This window comes from Lampetra fluviatilis, chromosome 3 (assembly GCF_964198595.1).
Source record: "Lampetra fluviatilis chromosome 3, kcLamFluv1.1, whole genome shotgun sequence".
Taxonomy (NCBI): Eukaryota; Metazoa; Chordata; class Hyperoartia; order Petromyzontiformes; family Petromyzontidae; genus Lampetra; species Lampetra fluviatilis.
In genome coordinates this window covers 14,042,657-14,051,321 of record NC_136277.1, presented here as the reverse complement: position 1 = coordinate 14,051,321, position 8,665 = coordinate 14,042,657, and positions in this window count along the sequence as shown.

The window sequence follows — 8,665 nt, the reverse complement described above, 5'->3', positions numbered from 1 at the left end:
CACGTGTGTGCGTTAATGTCTCGTGTTATCCCCTGGGTCTCTGTTGCACAAGAGATGATTCTAAATGGGCTGTCGTGTAAAAAAACTAAACATCTGTCATACTGTACATACGCCCCCCACAAATTATTTCTACTTAGCACTGTCAAAGGTTCTGCAATAAAAAAAAAATAATAAAGCACTGAAAAGTTGACAGGGTTTTTCCTTGTTTTTAAGAAAGAACAGATTTGCAATTGCGCATTTCCGTTCCGAAACGTCTGCAAATTGTCGCAGCCTGTGCGTGGGTGTCCCCGTTCACCGCCGAATCTCGGGAACGGCACAAGCAGCTCTACGTTAATTTTATATTTAGAGGCGTAGTCGCAGCTAGGGGTCGGCACGGTTTGAACCGACTCAAACTGGTTTCAAATTGAGCAATCCAAACCAAACCAGCGACGACTGAACCAAACCAAACCAAAACCAAACCAAACTAAGCTAAACCAAACCTCTTAAGTTGGCTTGAACCAAACTAGTTTGAGCCGGTTCCACCCTGTCCAAGCCAAACCGAGTCGGTTTTCGTAGCCCCAAACCAAACCGAACCAGTTCAAACAGAGCCAAACCAAACCGATTTGGTTCGGTTCAAACCGCGGTTTGGTGGTTTGAGCCAAACCGTGCCGACCCCTAGTCGCAACGACGTTTCTAAAGACGTTACTCGCCGCAGGCAACCATAGTGACACGACTGCAGTACTCTCCGATAGCTGGCGCTGAAAAGTCACACGCCCCCTCCACGTGTGGCCTTTTACTCCCGATTCCGTTACGGAATTGACGTAAACGTGTGGATTCGGAAGAAAAAGTGATGACGTGTACGATGACGTACACGTCATCGGTAACGGGATGGTTAAGATAATTACATTAATGAGCCGAAAACTCGACGGATTCCATGTTACATACTTTAGTTACTGGCATCAGAAGAATGTTTTTTTTTTACGTATCAGAAACTTTACGTAGACTGGAGGAATCCGATGAGCTTTGAAGCGCGCTTTCACACACACGTCGAGTGGCCTTGTGCAGTAATGGTGAGCAAACCCGACTTGCAAAATCCAGAAAGTTGCCGATTTCATCCAAGCGTGGGAGTTTTAACAACGAGCACGTTTATTAGACTATTTTATTGGTAGGAACCACCTGGTTCCACCAGCCCACGGGATTATTGTATCCGTCCGTCGTGGGAGGGGTGGGGCTGGGTGGAGAGGGGAGGGGCTGGGTGGAGAGGGGAGGGGCTGCGTGGGGAGGGGTGGGGCTGGGTGGGGAGGGGTGGGGCTGGATGGGGAGAGGCTGGTCACCCCGTGGTGCCCTCATAAAACTCAACGTTTAACCTACTCACGCCGGCTTGTGCCTCAGTCGGCCACATTTGCGTTCCTACCAGCTCCCTCTGCACGAATGTGTTATTTATACCGGAGGAATGATAAATACCCTCACCCCTTTCCGCAGTATAAACCATAATAATGTTTTATTATTACACACTTTCATTAAACTTGCCGTGTTTGTTTATATTTTTTTGAAATGTTTTGACGAAGCTGAACGAGCTGAAATTGTTTACACACCGACTCGCTTCCTCGCGTGACGATTCAAGATTTCGTTTTAACAAAACAAAAAAGCCGGTCCAGATCCCACCCATCGTGGTGTCTATTCGTGTTTTAACTAAATGTTTACTAAGTAATAATCGTACATTCCACCCAACCCCCCCCCCCCCCCATTTTTTGCAATCACGAATGGTCGCGCCCACCCCTTCCATTTGACCAAGAGCAACAAGTAAACACAAAAATACAACAAAGTAATGAAAAAAAAAATCGATTTTTAAATGCGCACACTTTTATTTGCACTCAAGTAGAAAGTAAATGCTTTTGACCCTGGAATTTTTTTATCGAATTTTACGTGTGGCTTTTCGATGTGTTAAAATTTCTTTATGCGAGCCACCCATATAAACATTTGATTAATTCAGGGGTCAAAAGCATTTATTTTATACTTTTGAGTGCAGATGAAAGGGTATGCATTGGAAAGCTTGTGTTTTTTTTACCACGTAAGCCCCACTGAGATATGTGGCTATTTTTCACAAATGGTCGCTCAACGAAGTGTCAATTCGTCGTGTGGAAATGTATAGCAACCAAATACTCTCAAGCCGTGAGGTTGATTATAAATGTGGTGGTGAAAACCCGAAGGATCCGGAGAAAAATCCACGCGACCACGGGGAGAGAGACACGCAAACTCCAAATATGCACCAGGCGTCAAGATCGGGATCGAACCCACAACCTCCTGTATACCTGGCGAAGTAGCTAACATCTCTCCACCGTGGCGCCTCTAAATAGTATAAATACACCGCATCTAATCGATTGCCAAGTAATGTGCATGGTGGCCAGTGTGGTAAGGGAGGCTAGAATTTTCTTCTTAGAATACCCTCCGATGAAGGTCATTTTGAAAGAAGGGGTGTGATAAAAAAAAAACATGCAGGGCTGTGCCTTCGTGCGAGAGTATCTGTGTCAGTATGTGGGTCTCTATGCGAATCTGTGTGTCTCTTTGCGAGTCTCTGCGAATCTGTGTGGGTCTCTGCGAGTTTGTGGATCTGCGATTCTGTGGGTCTCTGCGAATCGTGTGTGTGGGTCTCTGAGAGTCTGTGGATCTCTGTGAGTTTATCTGTGGGTATCTGTGCAAGTGTTGTTGGGTGTCTGAATGGCGGCACTAAAATAATCCGTGAACTCGGCAGCCAACGTCGTCGAACGGCTCAAGTGGAAACGAGACGTCAAAATGTGACGTCTGTTCCAAAACAAAATCAGATGCTCATCTTTGCGACACGCAATTAGCAAATTCTAACGATAATGATAAAAAAAGAAGAGCTCTTCATGGTGCTGGTGACAAACCTGTTAACCCATACGGTTAAACCCGTATTCTTGTCCAGTGAAATTGAGTTTTAAGGTCCATACAGCGTACAGCCGTTTCGATACGAGCCAAAAAAATGTGTTCGTGTTTCTCCCTTGTGATGGGACTTTGTGGGATGAACGTTGAGATTTCTCAGGGTAACCAATAAGGTCTGAATTGGTCTGTAATAAGGTATGACACTGCTAAGTGGGTTGATAGGTATGCGGTGACGACTGGATGTGAAATGAGGACGAGTGACGGGGAACGTTTTGTGACAATGACGGGAGGAGGGGGGGGGGAGACTTCCCGCATTCACCGCCTCGCTAATTGGGGGGGAGGAGGGGGGGAGGGCAATTAGCGAGACGCTGAATTAATTGGGACGTTAGTTGACCTTTCGCACAAACCCTCAAAGCGCCCCCAGCCCCCCTCCACCTTTTCGTCGGTCGCCCGGGGTCGTTGAGATTTTCTGAGTAAAGTCACGTAGAATGGAAATAATAAAATAATAAAAATAAAACAATAAAATAATTCTCACGACGTTTCGGCCACAACGCAAGCAGCCGTCCTCAGGTGGAGAACAGGTCTGTCGAGAAGACAGTCCATTCAGACAGGTCTGTCGAGAAGACAGAGTCCAGACCAAGAAGATGAATCCCTGCAGTCACGAAAGCTTAAAATCAATATTTTGTGAGTGCTCGCGTTGGTGCTGTGGTGTGCGGTGTGGTGTGTGGTGCACAACGAACCCCAAACGTCGTGATTTTATTGTTTTATTGTTATAAATTTTTATTTCATTTTTTACCTACGTGACTTTACCGAAAGAACTAAGAGTATGGACCAGTTTTCGTTTCCCGCTCACGGCCAGCACCGGTGACGATTATATCTGAACCGGTCCTGGGCCTCCCCTCACACCGACTCAGCCTCGAATGAGTACCTGCTGCGGTGCGCGAACATCGCCAATGGGGAGACAAAGGCGGCCGGGCGTGGTGTTGGCCACCCACCCCCTCGTGTGCCGTGCCGCCCTTCATAGATGCTCGATAACGGCACTTGCCCCAGCAGTCTGGTTAAGGCTATACGGGGGATGTTTGTCTTTGGAACTGGTGAGCCACAGAGAATTCTAGATTTGAAGCTTTCGTGACTGCAATGATTCATACTCTTAGTTCTTTCGGTAAAGTCACGGAGGTAAAAAATTTAATTAAAATTACTAAAAAATAAAATAAAAATCACGACGTTTCGGAGGCAACACAAGTCTCCGTCATCAGGTGGGACCGTCACAGCCAGATTTGCTGCATCAAGAGAAGCGACAGAGAAGCCAACGGCGTGCGTGTGTGCGCGCACGAACCTCCTTCACAGAGGCTGGCCTTAACACTGCTGCTACCGGCGATCGGCAAGTCCATTCAGGTGGAAGCTGCCCTCCAGCAACGACAAGAGCGCAGATGAGCGACGCCTCAAAACAACGTGTAGAGCGCCGGGCGGATAAAACGCAGAAAGTTGGCACAGTGGGCGGGCGCAGTTGGTGCATCTGCCAGTCAGTCAACCCATGACAACTACCTGGGTCTGCCCTGCGGCGTGCCAGCAGTGAGCCTTCGACACTTCACGTAGCCTTGAAGTGTACCGAGCCCTGGCACAGGCGCCGTTGTGACGCCGCCGCCAAGTAATGGCGACTGTTGCTTTTACAGGGTGGCCCAAAAGATACAGACCACGTTGGTTATTTTACTTATTTCAACATACGTTCAAACTGACTTCCATTCACATGAATGCATGTGTAGTGAGTCCAAGGACGAGCCGGGAGTTGAGGCGACACTTTTATTCAATAACACTAATGTACAGGGTCCCTACGGCAAAGGGGTAACGGCCTCTTACACCCGCTACCTGAGGTATGTCCTCCGGGCTATCGTGTCCTATTACTTGGGACCACGTACACTCAGCCCTCTGGCTAGGGTCCCTAGGGGAGGTTATCTCGACCCGACCCAGCCAAGGTAACGGGTCTGACCACTGGCCCTCTCAGCCCGGCACTTAGAAGGACACGGGACTGGGGTACCCAGGGTCCTACTCTAAGCCCGGTCTTCAGTCTTCGGCTTGAGGAACACTGCCGAACCCGGTCAGGGGTCCGGCTTTTATACATCTGCCAGGGTCCCCACGCCCCTGGCCACGCTTCCCTTCCAGAGAGTTCCAGAGAGACCTGGGATCTTCCCCCAGCCCCCCTCTTGGGGTCTGGGGATCCTTGGTGGCCCACACATCACACCCTACTGGTGGATGTCTGCTAGAGCAGGTAAGTACCCCGTTTATCGCGTTACACGTGACAAGGACTTCGGGCACGGTAGGTCTAGCTCTATTTTATGGTTTATTCACAGATAACGTGCAAACACATAGAGACCAAACGTACAGAGGCTTCACTCCAGAATGTGCCCCGAGCTTTAACTCGGGCCTCTTATATATCCCGTATCCCCCTTTCCAGCAGGTTATCCTTTCTCTTTCTCCATTTCCAACGGTTATCAACCGTTCGTTATTAATTAATTCTAGATTTGAAGCTTTCGTGACTGCAAGGATTCATATTCTTAGGTTTTTCGGTAAAGTCACGTAGGTAAAAAATTAAAATTAATCAAATAAAAATCACGACGTTGCCTCCGAAACGTCGTGATTTTATTTTTATTTTACTTTTATTCATTTAAATTTTTACCTACGTAACTTTACCGAAAGAAACCTAAGAATACGTTCTTAATTATTTTAATCTTCCCGCCTCTTCCCTTTGCACCAATCTAATGTTAATGCTTCTGATGCCTTCCAATTAGATTGGTGCGTGGCATCGCTGGCCAAGCTGGTTATCAATCCTAGATTTGAAGCTTTCGTGACTGCAAGGATGCATATTCGTAGGTTTTTTCGGTTTTATTTTATTTTTATTAAAATTAATAAAAGTAAAATAAAAATAAAATATTATATTATTTTATTTTTATTTTACTTTTATTAATTTTAATGTTTTACCTACGTGACTTTACCGAAAAAACCTAAGAAAGCTGGTTATCAGTGGCCCGGCTACTTCTAAACTTGGCCTGCCTGTGAAGTCGTTAAGTATTCTGGCAGGCTACCTCCCACACGCAGACACAGGGTTGGCCGCCAGGCCTAACCCTTACACATGCATTGCGCCTAGGCTATTATATACAGGGTGCTTCAAAAAAATGTAAACACTTCTGAGAATTTGCAACAATACCACAACAAAGGTGCCCTTAGGCCTCTGGAGACCACCTGGAGAAGATTCCAGGCACGTGTTGACAATGATGGCAAAGTGGAGACTCTTTGACTTTTTAAAGCTATTAACATACATTTGTTATCATGTTAGAGTGTATTATCCGTTCTTTTTCCATTAAAAACGATAGTCCCATATAAGTGTTGACATTCTTTTGAAGCACCCTGCAGATGTAGTGGCATTGGTGGAGGCCACTGCATGAGGCATAAGGCCGGCCTGCGTGAGGCACGATGTGCATCGCTCACACCAGCCGCATGCAGTGGCAGCCTCTGGCCGTTAGGGGGCGAGAGCGCCAGGGACGGCGCCGCGATTCACCTGGAGCAGAGGTCGCAAACGGGTTTTGATTCCTTACCCGTACCCGGCCGCACCAGGGTCGCAAATGGGTACCCGTACCCGGGTACCCGTTCCCTACCCGTACCCTATCCGAAATGAGTGACAAACGGTTACTCACCAGTGACTCACGGCCTACCCGTACCCGGCCGCACCAGGGTCGCAAACGGCTACCCGTACCCGTACCCAGCCGGGTACGGGTAGCCGGGTATCGGGTAGGGTACGGGTATCGGGTACCCGGTTGCGACCTCTGATCTGGAGCCATGGCACTCCAGGTGAACCCAGAGGCCTGGTGACCGGATGTACCGGCCAAGGGGCCCCTAGGAGGGGGCTGGGGGAACCACGGGCCCAGATCCCTTCTCGAAGGCTCGAGAAGGGAGGCATGGCCAGGGGCGGAGGAAGCCCCGGGACTGGCAATATAAGCCGGACCCCTGAACGGGTCTGGCAGCTGTTTCAAGACTGAAGATGGAAACCGTCACCTGGAGAAGACCTGCCCGACTACAGGACCCGGACACGAGCCAGGGTTCGGTCCGAGATAGCCACCCCGTGTGAGCTAGCGTTAGCTAGCCCGGAGGAGATACCTCCCAAGGGTAGCTGGTGAAGGGGCAAGTTATACCCCGTCGTGTTTTAGGGATAATTGTAAATAAACGTGTTGCCTCTAAGAAGTATCTGCCTCCCTCGTGTGAACCACTACACATATATCGCGGCTCTTGCCTTAATCACATTGTGATGCTCACGGTCTCGAAAATTTAACGCTGTAGGGGGCGCTTCGTCTTTTTTTACAAATTTGCAGCCACGACAGCTCCATAGTATAGTCTGGTGGGGGGCCCCCAACTCATAGCTTTGACCGCCGGAGTGGGGGGCAAGGCACCGCCGGCCCCCACGCTAGTTACGCTACTGGTAGTTAAGCTAGCTGGTAGCCAGCCCCCCATAGCGAGAGGTAAATTGGATGTGGTGTGTTGGGTGCAAAAACAAATATTCTGACTCGGACAGACCAGGCTGAATTGATTAAACCCTTGATTGTGAAGGATTGGATCACACGTGTGGTGGTCACGTGTGCCTGCAATGCACTGGAGGTATTATTGGTGGAGATGCTATTTATGATGATGGTGTTGGTAGAGATTGCGGTGCTATTGATGATTAAGTTTATAGTGGTGGAAGCTGTGGGTACTATTGATGAAGATGGTGATAATGTAGGATGTGGTAAGGTTGGTGGAGATTCTGGCGCTATTGAAGGAGATGGTGATGATGGAGTTTGTGGTGGTGTTGTTGGTGGAGGTGCTCTTAATGATGATCATGATGATGGAGATGGTGGTAGCAATCCCTATGTATATACGGCATTCTCCAAATTACAAGACGCACTTGTGGCCCCTCATAATCTAAGGAATTCATTGGCTTCCGAAAGATGCGTTTGAAACTAGTTATTCAGAATCATCTTCAAGCAGACGGTCCCTCCGGAGCAATACATGGACCACCAAGATGACAGAAGAAGCCACCAGACGTCCAAAATCATTTTCCTGCAGACGGTTCCTCCGGAGTGATACATGTGTTGTGTGGTAAGAAGGACGCTGAAGCCAGTCGTGTAGGGGCTGATGCCAACTCTTTATTGAAGGGCTTTCGCCTAACTCGGAGGAAGGGGTTAACATAGAGTTATTAACTAATCTCCCCAGGAGAAGGGTACTGGGAGTTCCCTACACCCTACCAGGCTATCAGGCTCTTCCCACAGCACTGACCGAGGGTTCAGCCAACTCGGCCAGCCGGGTAAAGTAGCCCTTTAGCCTGGCTCTCAACCCTCTATTCCGGAGCCCTCTACTCCCCTAACACTCACTCTTCTGGCTCACGGCGAAGATCCCGTCTACGTCACGGGTCTCTCCTCAAATACCCCGGGGGGCATGACGTCACTTTTCCTTGACGGCATTCCCCCCGAGGCGAGTGTGACCTGACGTCAGCACTCCACTCCTCAACACATGGACCACCCAGAGGACAGAAGAAGCCACCAGACGTCCAAAATCATCTTCCAGAAAACGGTTCCTCAAAAGCGATACACGGATCACCCAGAGGACAGAAGACACCACCAGACGTCAAATATCATCTTTCAGTAGACGGTTCTTCCAAAGCGAAACATGACCACCCAGAGCACGGAAGACGCCACCAGATGTTCAAAATCTTCTTCTAGAAGACGGTTCCTATTTATTTGTAGGGATTAGCGTTTTCATA